This window comes from Cupressus sempervirens, chromosome 2 (assembly GCF_028749045.1).
Source record: "Cupressus sempervirens isolate cs-2001-9-10 chromosome 2, ASM2874904v1, whole genome shotgun sequence".
Taxonomy (NCBI): domain Eukaryota; kingdom Viridiplantae; phylum Streptophyta; class Pinopsida; order Cupressales; family Cupressaceae; genus Cupressus; species Cupressus sempervirens.
The window spans coordinates 45,997,865-46,011,401 of NC_143119.1; the positions used below are offsets into that span (position 1 = coordinate 45,997,865).

The 13,537-nt window shown below is 34.6% G+C and overlaps 1 protein-coding gene across 2 annotated transcripts in view; it reads left to right on the forward strand.

Moving 5' to 3' along the window:
• The window catches only part of LOC149570992 (uncharacterized), a 97,884-nt gene that overhangs the window by 1,028 nt on the left and 83,319 nt on the right, over positions 1-13,537 (forward strand). The window lies entirely within an intron of this gene.

A 13,537-nucleotide genomic window follows, 5' to 3' on the forward strand; every position in this document is an offset into this window, starting at 1 on the left:
AATGGAGCCTTTGAATTGTTTAGTGAGATATCACATCAGGGCTAAAATCAGAACCAATGAGTGAATTTCAGAGTGCTTTGGTAGTCATATTGGCATCACACAAGTTTGCCCATTTTCCCAATTTCGTTTGAGCCATACATTGGTATGTTGAAAGAGCTATACCTGCCTATCAATATGCCGACAGATCTAACCAATGGAATCGTTAGAATGAATACTTGAATTACAAGATTAAATATTTCATATGATGCTATAAATTTTAACACTTCCTCTGGGCAAATATGAAATTAATTAGGAATTACTGAGATCATTCAATGAACAAAAATATTTTATTCATAATCATAAGAACACTATTCATAATCATAAGAACACTCAATGTAGAGTTTATTCACAAATAAAAATCATGGAATCACTCAACATGATAAACTTGTAAAAATCTCAGCTAAGCCTTTTAATCATGGATGATCTCCACATGAACTGTCATGGAGTAACTCAACATGACATCCAACTCCCATCATGGATTTACTCCTTGTGACGTCATCATGGATTCACTCCACATGATGATCATTCCTAGAGTGAAAGAGTTATCATAGCTAAATCTTACAACCTACCTTGTCTATTCACACATAAATAACAAAAACAAGACTTAGATCCATTTAAGTCTCAAAGTTGATCATACCTAGCTTATTTCTAAAATAAGAAAGTTTCACCTTAGACAATGGCTTGGTGAGTATATCAGCAGTTTTCTCATTTGTGCTGATGTATTTCATCTCCACAATCTTTCGAAACACCATGTCTCTTAAGTAATGGAATTTGATTTCTATGTGTTTAGACTTGTCATGGAAGACAGGATTGATAGAAATTTTAATACAGCTCTGATTGTCACAAAAAATAGTGGTAGAGTTCAATGATTCTCCAAATAATCCTATGAGGAGTTTACGAAGCCATATTGCTTCTTGAGCTGCTGTATAAGCAACCACATATTCAGCCTCAGCTGAGCTTTGAGCAACACATTTTTGCTTCTTGCTGCACCATGAAATCATAGCAGACACAAGGCTGAAGCAAAAACCTGTTGTACCTTTCTGTCCATAATGCAACCAACCCAATCTAAATCAGGAAAACCATGAAGCTGAAGATCATCAGTGTGTGAAAACTTCAATCCATACTTTAGAGTTCAACGGACATATCTAAGAATGTGCTTAGCAGCAATGAGATGAAATTTCCTTGGTTCTCACATAAACTGACTCAAAGTATTAACTGCATAGTAGATATCTGGCCTAGTATTAACAAGATACATGAGGGAATCAATCAACTGTCTATAGAGAGCGAAAATAATCAAATCTGAATCAGCAAGAACTTCTTGAAGTCTTTTCAAATTAACCTCCATAGGAGTCACATTTGGTTTGGAATCAAGCTCTCCGAATCTTTTAAGAATATCTACAACATACTTGCCTCAGCTGAGATTAATCTCATCAAACTTTTGCCAAATTTCCAATCCAAGAAAGTAGTGCATTAATCCAAGATCTTTCATCTCAAATTCAGAAGTTAAGTCATTCTCACATTTGTCTATCAATTTATCATCATTAGTAATGAAGAGATCATCAACATAAAGAACTAGGATCAGCATGAGGTTATTATACCTTTGAAATAGATATTCGGATCAACTTCATTTTTTATAAAACCCAAGCTCAGAAGATATCTATCAATACGAACATACCAAGCCTGAGGAGCTTGCTTTAGACCATACAGTACTTTTTTTCAGCTCGCAAACATGAGAATCTCTGTTTATGAATTACAAATCCTTCAGGCTGTTCCACAAAACTTCTTCATCAATGAAACCGTTAAGAAAGGCTGTCTTGACATCCATTTGGGGTAGCTTCCATTTTTTAACAGCTACAATAGTAATTATAGGTCTAATAGAAGTGTATCTAGCTACAAGAGCAAAAGTCTCATCATAGTCTATACCTCTTTTTGAGAAAAGCTCCTTGCTACAAAGCTGGCTTTGAATTTCTCCATACTCCCATCAGCACCTTGCTTAATTTTGAACAACCATTGAGAAGAAATAACTGATTTACCTTTTGGACGAGGGACAATCTCCCAAAAATCATTTTTCATGATTGAATCATACTCCCCCAACATGACGTCTCTCCAAACTTGCTGTCCTATAGCTAAATCAAAACAAGAAGGTTCAGAGTCAATGATATTACACATCAAGGCTACATAACTGTCAAATTTCTGAGGCCTTTTACTTTCTCTAAGGGTTTCCCGTGGAGCTGAAATGTTTTCAACATCTTGTACAGTATTTCTAGCCCACAATGGGCTTTTCTTTTCATTCACTGGAACACTAGGACCAACATCAAAATCAGGCTGAAATTAAGGACAATCATCAGGAGAGTCCTCCCTCTCAACAAGGCTAGGAGAAGAGGGAGTAGCAAGAGGAAGTTCTTGAGAGATTACAGGTGCTTCCATATCCATATCTGAAGAGGGTTCGATAGATCTTCCACATATCAAATTTTCTTCAAAGGAGACATCTCTTCTTAACTCAATCATCTTTTGACCCAGAATGTAAATTTTATAAGCCTTAGACAATTCACTATAACAAACAAAAATTCCCTTCTTTCCCGAGGGTTCTAATTTAGATCTTTAATCTTTGGGAATATGAATATAAATTGAACAACCAAATATTTTAAGATGACATACATCAGGTTTAGAACCAGAAAAGGCTTCTTCCAGAGTCATGTTGTTAAGATCAATGTGAGGGCTCCTATTTTGAACATATGCTGCTGTCCTGCAAGCTTCAGCCCAAAGAAAAATCAACAACCCTTGATCATGAATCATGGCTTTAGCAGCCTCAACTATGGCTCTGTTTTTCCTTTCAGCAACACTGTTCTGTTGAGGATTGTAAGGAATGCAAAAGTCCCTCTTAATTCCCAAATCAACACAAAAGGATTGAAATGCACAAGAGATAAATTCACCCCCATTGTCAGATCTGAGAGTCTTGATCTTCTTTTCTGTGATATTTTTTGCAAGAGCTTTAAATTCCTTAAACTTAGATAATACTTCATCAGATTCCTTGGTTTTAAGAGAGAAAATCCAAGTCTTGTAGAGAAGTCATCAATAAATGTGACATAATACCAAAATCCACTTAATGAAGCTGAAGACTTGGGCCCACACAAATCAGAGTGAAACAATTCTAGCACATGCTTAGCTCTACTGTCGCTTGAACGAAAAGGACCCTTAGTGAATTTGCCCCATGCACATCCCTTGCAAATGCCATCATAGGAAGCACTAAGTTTAGGAAGACGTACAACCAGCTTATCCATAGTAAAGAGAGATTTGCAGTTGAGATGATTAAACCTTCTATGCAACAACAAATTATTATCAGAGGCATCATGATTTAAAACTCGAATTTGATTTACAGAAAGCTTGTAGAGACGTTCATGACGAACTCCAATCACTTAAGTTGAGTTAAAATCAGAGGTTTTCTTCCATGCAACTACTGTTCCATTAGTGAAAGCAACGTTAAAACCTATATCCTCTAAGGCTGAAATAGAAATTAAGTTCCTCTTGATACCAGGAACAAATAGAAATTGCTAAGATGAAGAGGTATACCAGAACTTAATTTGAATGAAGTGTTACCAGCCTGTTTAGCGGAATAGGAAGCATCATCTCCAATGATTACTTGCAAGTGAGAGTCCTTTTTCTTCCAAATTTGATAGATGTTGCTTATAGCCTGAAATGTGGTGAGAAGCACCACTATCTATCAACCAAGTATTGCAATCTGCTGGAACATTACTGGACAACGCTGAAATGAAAAGAAATCCTTCTGGATAATTGTTGGAGTCCTTGAAAGAACTTGAATCTTTTACATCAGAAAAAACCACTTGATGATCAAGATTCATAGTACACTTTCTAGAATAATGACATTATTTATTACCTCTGAAACATTTCAGTTTGGACATATCTCTTTTCCTTTTAAAATCAGAAGATGAAGAAGAGGGATACTTATCATCAAAGCTCCTGAATTCCTTTTCTTTCCTCTTTTCTTGAAACTATGAGTAATAACTATTAAGGACTTGATCTTCCTCATTGAAAGATTTACGAGAATTTCCCCTGGCCTCCAACTTGCATTCTTCTTGAATACAATCAGATCTTAATCTATCAAAATTTGGAAGCTCGCTTCTACCATTGATACCTTAAATGAATGATTCCCAAAAATGTGAGAGACCATTCATGGCTAACATGACAAGTTCTTTGTCATTAATAGACTCTCCAATAGTATCCAATTGATCTTTTAATTCTGATTTTTTCAGAAAGAAAGAACTAATGGAGTCTTCTTTGCCCATTTTGATATGAAGAAGCTGCATGTGAAGAGCCAAAGCCTTGCTAGTATTGTTAACCTCATACAACTTGTGAAGATGGTCATAGATTTCCTTTGCCGAGATTATCAGTATAACTATCATCACTCTCAAAGGTAAAAACATGAAATTACAAGAAAGCTAAGCTATCATGTGTGATAAGTCTCAAGGAAGCCAATATCATATAAAGAATGTTATTTATTGATGTCGAAAGAATTTTGCAAGATCCAAAAGGACCAAAAGAGAAGTCAAGTTTATATTATTGATTATGCACTTTTGAAGAGTTAAAGATAAATGGATCTAAAATTGTACATTGCACTTATACAAATCAAATACAATGTATGCGATAGGCATTGAAGAGTATATGCAATGTTGAGGAGTTTGGTGATTGAGGATTGATGGATCAACTTTCATATGATAAGCTGTGATGTATTGAAAAAGATGGAAAAGAGTGATATCAAAGCAGGAAAACAAGAAAGTATGCAAATTATTTAACATTGATGATTTTATCTTACAAGTCTGCCGATGACACTCTCATATTACGAGTGAATAAACTCTATACACAACAATCTATATGAATAAACTTGAATAGTGATAAAAGACCTGCCATATTCATGTGTTTATCTAATAATGAACACATGACATCCTTGGGAACCATACAGCGAATGCAACAATGTGACCAATATTATGTGATGGTATCTAACCAAAAAAGAATGGATTAAATGCAAGGACAAATATGTAGCAATTGTTATGAGTTCAATACAGAATAATGACTGTGCCAAGGAAAATAAGAAAGATGTTATAAATCCAAATTAGTTCATGGGATGTAAAGAAGATTCCATCAATATCATTTAAGCATTTGGTGGCAACATATTGTCCATGCCATCAAAGGCTACGAATAAGTCAAGGAATATTGTCAGAAGTTTTAAAATATTACATACTTGCTAACAAATGCTAAAATATATATGTATTTGCCTAACACTACATATGCAGTGTATGTACTACAAGGTAACGACATGAAGTAATAAGAAGCGGTTAAAGAAAAATCAATACAACGATGCCAGTTTGGATGTTGACCGAAAAATCTTATGAGAATACTATCGAGAGTCTTCAGCCCAGTCACATGATTACCATTTTCAATGTCATCTTCAAGAAAGCTGCCAAAACTTTGGAGGATATGGAGTAATTGACGACAAATAATGTCAACATACATTGACCAAGCAGCAACAAATATAATATTGTGTATGCAACAATTATATTGCAGGAGGACATGGTAATTGAACCCAGGGAAAGTGGCAATATTTTCCATAAGGTAATAGTCTTAGTGAAGGCCCGATAAAAAGACAACGAACAAAACATAAGCCTGCGATTCCTCAAGTGCATAGAACAACAAACAGGTTGTGTGCCAATGGCATCTTGAGTCTGCAATAAATCCCGATGGAGTTAAAATATTGGCCATAGAAAGGAGTGATTTTTGTTGTGAGGTTTTCACACCATCGCCCCAAAATTTTGGGGACCCCATTTTTCGGTTGCCTTAGCAAAATTTGGAGTTGTCCAGAGGTTTTCGATTAGAAAATTTTACACCTTGGACGCCTTCGGGCTAGGAAAGGGATTTGATTTGTTTTCACCCGGTGCGAAACTTGATTTTCTAGAACATGTAATTTTGTCCTTAGGCCAAACAAAATTCAACGATATTTGGTAGGATAAAATTGCAAATTTTGGACTTAGAGATTTTTTTCCGAAAATTTGAAATAATTGTATAAACTTGATTAGTTTCAAAAAGAAAATTTTTGATTTAGTTGTTTTGGAAAATCTTGAATTTTTTTGGTGAAAAGGAAATTTTCTTTTTGATAGTGAAATTGAAATTGGAGTTTGAATTTCAATTGCCAGGAATGTTTTGTTTAGTGAAAAATTTGAAATTGTATTGCAAAATTGAAATTGCATTAAATTGCAAAATCTCATTAATTTGGTTGAAATTTATTGAAACTAGACCCTAGAAACTAAAGATGAAAATCAGTAATAAATAAAATCATTAGAAAGAAAATCAACACCAGAAGATATCCTGGGAAAACCCTTCTAGAATGAAGGGAAAAACCCAGCCACATAACAAAAGATCATTTTATTGATAATAAACATTCAAGTGTACAATATCCTTTGCTTGACATGAATATATAACAATAGGAGAGACTCTTCACATTATAACCAAAGGTCTCTTGAGATTCCCATAACTCCTGTAATTAATTATAACTCTTTGAATATTCATGCCTCAATGCATGTGAATGACACGTCATTTACATTTAATATTCCAAATTTAAACTATAAATGTCCTCTTCAGCTGAAGGTGACAATAACAGTAATAACGTCCATATTTCTAGAGAAAAGATCTCTATCACAGCTACAATCTTCAACACTCCCTCTTAGCCAGAGAGAGATCTTTAACTGAAAAATCACACAAAACTACAACCAAAAGTCAATGATAAAATCTCATCATATAGATCCTATAAAATCCATGGAATCACTCAACATAAAAACCTATAACAATTACTCATATTCATGGATTTGCTTAACATAAAAACCTGTATCAATTACTCATTTTCATGGACATGCTCAACATGATAACTGGTAACAATTACTCATTGTTAATAATCAGGGAATCACTCAACATAGCAGATTTGTAAGACTCACAACTAAGCCTTTAATCACAGAATCTCTCAACGTGAGCTGTCATGGAATCTCTCAACATGACATCCAACTCCCATCAGGAAATCTCTCAACGTGATGACATCATGGACTCTCTCAACATGATGTTCACTATTGCATAGTGAAAGAGTTATTAAAGCTGATCTTACAATCTCATTTATTCGCACATAATTGAAGTAGACATAACAAAATAGGACTTCGTTCCATTTAAGTCAAATTATACAAATACCACAAGCATCACAAGCATGTATGATAATGAAGGGGATTTCATAAGTACTCGCTCTTAATTATGAAGTCTCCCTCTAAATCTAACATTTCCCAAAGCAACCTATTGCCTTTCTTGTTACAGCTGCAACAATGAGATATAAAAGATTAATCAGTCAAAGATATCAAACAATAGTATACTCTATTTCTAGTAATTCTCATAAATACTCATCTCTTTGTAGTCTAATCTCAATAAACACACATAAACAAAGAGATTTAGAATAATGCCTGTAAATCTCATAACATCAATATAATTATAAGAATATGATATCAACATAAAAATAATACTTATCTCTTCAATTCCTTAGTAGTTGTAGCAATTTGTTGTTTAGTTTTCAGTGGCTATTTAAAAATAACGAAGAATCAAGAACTCTAGATAAAATATTTGCATGAGTTCAAAACATATCAAGAGAATCAAAGCACACTGTTAGAGAACCCAAAGACGCTGAAACCTCATTTATTAGTTGGAGAAATAGGGAAATTTAATGGTGGATAATAAGAAAGAAAAAAGATAATGATAAATTTATTATTTTACTCATGTCCAACAAATGACCACAACAAGTCAATGGGACTGAAGAGCCAAACAAGAGAACAACCATCAGAAGGAACACCAAATGGTGACCACAAAACAAAGAGCAACGAAAAGAAGCAAAGAGAACCTTGGACCTTGACAAACATAAAGAGGGTAGAAGGGCAAGAAAACAACCTTAAGCCACTAAGCAAACTAGGGAATCGAGGAGGCAATAAAAAAAAAAAACCCAAGGACAACTTGGGTGGTGCCGATGATGTTGCCTCTGAAGGTGACTCACCTGCCAGGGAGTGGATCTCTACGAGTAAGATCTGTGGGTCTCACAAACTTGGAATGAGAAGGCAAAGGTATATTCTTTTTGGTGCCACACACCAAACTAAGCAAGAATGAGGTAATGAGCTGATTAGACAAAGGGCAAAAGCGGCGCCAAAAAGAATGATCCCATGCACAGATGGCCTCCTGCATATAAAGAGAAACACATCTTTGATCTATGTACCTAAAGGAGAGAGATCGGGCCTCCCTAAAAATGTAATAGAACTTGCCTATGCAGTGGAAGATAATGTGCTCAAACTCCACCTCACTAAGAGTACAAAGCTAGCAAATCCTATCCAATTGGTGGTCAGTACGATCTATCTAACCAAAGCAGGAGAGAGATCAGGCCTCCGTGAAAAGACAATAGAACTTTCCTATGTAGTGGAAGATAATGTGCTCCTCAAACTCCACCTCACTAAGAGTACAAAGCTAGCAAATCCTATCCAACTGGTGGTCAGTATGATCTATGTACCTAAAGGATGAGAGAGATCAGGCCTCCATGAAAAGACAATTGAACTTGCCTATGTAATGGAAGATAGTGTGCTCCTCAAACTCCACCTCACTAAGAGTACAAAGCTAGCAAATACTATCCAACTAGTGGTTAGTACCATCTCAAAGATGGTGGGAACTGGCTTCGAACAACCCAAAGGAAATCTTGAAGGACTACAGCCGATGAAAAGAGGTATAAAAAGGATACACAATGATGTCATCTTGAAGCTCCAAAAAGTGCTCAACTTAAAAGACATCTTTGGGCAAAGAACCTGGTGAGGTGCTTACCTAGGTGATGTGAATGTACCAAAGTAATGAGACTCGGACCTAGCTCAGACTTGACAAGGGTAACTCAACTCGTTACCCAGCTCGAACTCACCTATAACTTGGCAAAGTAATAAAACCCTTGAAATTTAGAAATTTTTTTGGATTTAAATTAATTCCGTGCACCCTTGATTGAATAAAGATTAAAGACACAAAAACATCATAAAATAGAAGGTAATTTGATCACATACATAACATACATTGATTACGTAACTACAAAGGCAAAAAAATTAAAAATCAGCCGAGTCAGATGAGTCAGCGGAGTTACCCTGCCGAGTCAGCCGAGTCAACTCAGTTATTTTGACCCGGCTCAGGTAACTTGACTAGCTAAATCAGAGAACTCGCCCAACTCGTGGCGAGTCTTGTTACTATGGAATGTACTACCTATAAATATCATTCCTGATGGACATGTTCAATTGCTGCCTAGGAGGGAGGAGGTGGAGGGTCATTGAATTGATACTGGAATAGGAGAAGACAGTCAATCTCAATTCTAATAGTACCTAGAAGGGTTGTGGCCCTTCTAAACCAACAATGAGACCAACTAGAGGGAGAAAAAGAGAGAAAAAGGGACTTAGAGAAGTAGTAGGGGAGGTAAGTGATGAGAGTGATTTGTTAGAAATTATCTTATATTTTACCATTTACATAAGCCTTCATCCTTATTTTCATATTCCATGTTCTATTCCATTTTCCCATGTTTTGTTGCATATATTTCAATATATATACGTAATATTTATTTTAGTTTTTAGATAAAATATTTGATTGTATTTTGCATTTATTATGCCGTAGGAAATTCATATTTCATATGGAGAAGAAATCCCAAATATGTGACAGCCTAATGCAAATTCAATATTAATTATTTATGACTAAAATCAAGAAGAAGCTTGTGGCTAAAATCAAGGAGAAGATTATGGTTAAAATCAAGGAGAATATTGTGGCTAAAATCAAGTAGCAAACTATGGTCAGAATCAAGAGGAATATTGTTTGAATATTGTTTGCTAAAAATATGATGGAGTGAGATTTGAGCATGTAACCTACCAAATCCTATTTATTTCTATTACCACTCCACCATGCATGATTTTCAAAATGTCACATTCCATTTACTCAAATAACAATGCTCATTTCAAATAAAATGGGAGACCAATGGTTTAGAACCATTGATCTCAGCCTTCCAATTACAGCCTTTTAGCCAATGGGTTATGCATGCTCTTTCCTATCTAATTTGTATTATATTCTATCTAAAATGAAATTGCTCTGTAATTAGAAAATGGAGGACCCAACGGTTTCAACTATTCAACTCTTAAATGAGGGCTAAGAGATGAGATAAAGGAAGTTGCAGCACTTTACATGATGATGTAGCTTTGCCAATTCTGATCCACGTAATTCTACTTCAATATTACTTGTCTTGGGGTAAAAGGTTTGTTTTGGTTTTGGATTGAAACAATTCTTATTATGAGCAAATTGGAGGACAGTGGTTTGGAGCAGCAATCTCCTATATTTTCTCTCTGCACACTCAATAATCTGCAAATATAGCCAAGAGACAAATAAATTTGTCTTTCCATGGATAACCATCGTTTCCTATATTTTATTTTCTTGTCATAACTACCTACAGCCTTTAAACAAGGCTGTACAGAAACTATTATTCTGTTTGTTTAAAACAATATCAATTGTGGTACATATTTGTTATTAGCTGCGTATATATAACCACCATAAGGCAAACTCAATGAACAACTCTGTATTCTATCTGAGAAATAAAATATCGATTGTGCTGATCAATCCAATGTCCACCATATTTTATCTCACCACTTGATGGATTGGGAAGGGGGCCCACACTTTCCAAATCTCCAAGCCACAGGATTCACAGTAGGAGATTTCAGCAAACCTCAGATCCATTATACTTCAGCAGTGGAATAAAAATACTTCTCATATATAGTGACGAACAATAGAGAAGTTGGGCAATCTTAGCTATACCTCAGCAACTAGATTGCAAGTGCAATTCGTAGAATTTCCAACCCTTATACATTAACAAGGGCACAAACTTCAGACTTAGAAATGTTACGAAGACAACAAAAGCAAATAATATTTAAATGGATGCTTTACTTATCAAATGGGCTCATATTTATAATCTCCAAATGGCACAAAATTTTCCAAATGAACTTCACTTAAGAAGCTTCCCACACACAACATTAAAACATAATAAAGTGCCATTATAAACTAATTTATTAGTTGCTCTTGTCTCCGAAAATGACCTTTTCCACCATAGCTTCAAATTTTGACATGTAAGGCCATTTTTTCTTGTTTCCATGATTTAAAACTTTTTGTCCCGATTCCAACAAACTATGATACTGAGGTGACCAATCAATAACACTAATAAAAATAGCAACTTCAGCATATTTAGATGAATAATAATAATAATTCATCCGTCTTGCATAAACAAGAATAATCATTAACATATAATACAAGAATAATCATGTCATCACCATCTATCTTAAAGTATAAGTAGGATCAACTTCATTCTTAGAGTACCCTAACTTTCTTAGATAGTTGTCTATTCTTTCATACCATTCTCTAGCAGCCTGTTTAAGACCATACGGTGCTTTTTTTAACTCACACATATGAGATTTTCTGTCATGAGTGAAGAAACTTTTTTTTTGCTAAATATAAACTTCTTCTTCAATTTCACCATTTATGAATGTTGTTTTAACATCCATTTGATGAACTCTCCATTCTTTGGATGTTGCAATTGCGAAGATAGTCCTAACAGATGTGTATCTAACAACTGGGGCAAATGTTTGTTCATGATCGATACCTTCTTTCAATGAGAAACCACGTCCTACAAATCTAGCTTTGTATTTTTTATTGCTATCATAAGGTGCATGCTTAATTTTGAAAAGCCACCTAGAAGAAACAACTGATTTGTTTTTGGGTTTAGGTACAATATCCCATACATCAATTTTTAGTATTGAATTATATTCTTCAATCATTGCTTTTTTCTAAGCTTTGCTTGATAAAGTTTCTTCAACATTTGAAGGTTTTGTTTTGATAAGTTCAATTAATAGAGCTACATAACATGACTGATTTCTTGTACTCTTGCTTTCTCTAATTACTTAATCAGGTTCAACATCATTCTCTTCTCACATTTTCCTAGCCCAAAGTGGCCTCTTTTAATTGTTATCATTTTCAATTGTTAAATCCTCATAACTTGATCATATTGTTAATGTATAAAGGAGCAAGATTGTGGATAGAGGACACAAAATATTATCAAAAGTTTGCTCTTCTAGCAATCTGATCCTTGACGACTTAGTGCAGAGATAAAATATAATTTCCAAAATTAATTACAAAATTCTTGAACTATAACATTCAGCCCAAAATTGAAGTAGATCAATTTGCAGCAGGAGTAAAGTCAATATATTAGTAGTGGTTGATCAAAATTTGCAGAAATCTTACACGGTATCAGAGCTCTAGTAGTCAAACCTAGGCCCTACAAATTGACAATCAAACTTAAAATATCTAGCAACATCTTGCTACCTTCAATTGCTAGCGCAATTAGAACCGAAGACAGGTTTGATGGAAAAAAAAATTTTGTTGCTTGGAAATTCAGAATTATGATGATTCTTGAAGACAATGATGTAATATAATTCATTGATAAGGAATCCAAGCAACTTGATGAAGATCCTCATAAAACTATTTGATTAAAGGAAACAGAAAAGTCATGCCAATCATATTAGATGGAGTTAAAAATGAAATAGTACCTATGCTAATGAAACACCAAATAGCATTTAATATGATGAGTGCATTATTAAATACATACGAGGTTAACAATGCAACTAGAACCCTTGCACTAAAAAAGCAACTAAATCATATAAAGATAAGGAAGGGAGAGTCTATGAATTCATACTTCCTAAGGATGGCTAGTCTAAGACAAGAACTTGCAAGTATAGGGACCATAATTGAAGACATAGAGCTATCACTTATGGCTATAAATGGGATACCGGATTCATGGGAAACATTCTTACAAGGAGTAATTGCTAGAGACAAACGTCCAGACTTCAATAGACTTAAAGGAGATTGGCTTCAAGAAGAATGTAGGCAACTCAGTAAAAGGAGGGAAATTAAAAACTGAAGATGAAGAACTTCATGTCCTCAACACAAATTCCTAAACAGGTAAGAAGAAGCATTTCAAGAACAAGAAGGGTAATCAAAGAAATAAAAAACCTAAGGAAGATTTATCCAAAATAAAATGCTTCAAATGTGAAAAATTTGGACGCTATAAATCTAATTGCCCTAAGAATACAAAGCAAAAACTAAACTGTACAAACGTTACTAGGAAAGGGGAAAACTATGATCTTAAGACACGTGTATTGTATTTAGCGCTATCAAATGAAGTATCAAGCAAAGCATGGGTAATTGATAGTGGATCATCTCGAAACATTGCAGGATACAAAGAAGTACTAGACTCAATATCAGAAGAAGTTAATGATGAAGTTACCATAGGTGATAATTCAACTCATTCTATCAAAGGAATTGAGAACTGCACCTTGAAACTGAAGTCGGGTATCTTTCTTCA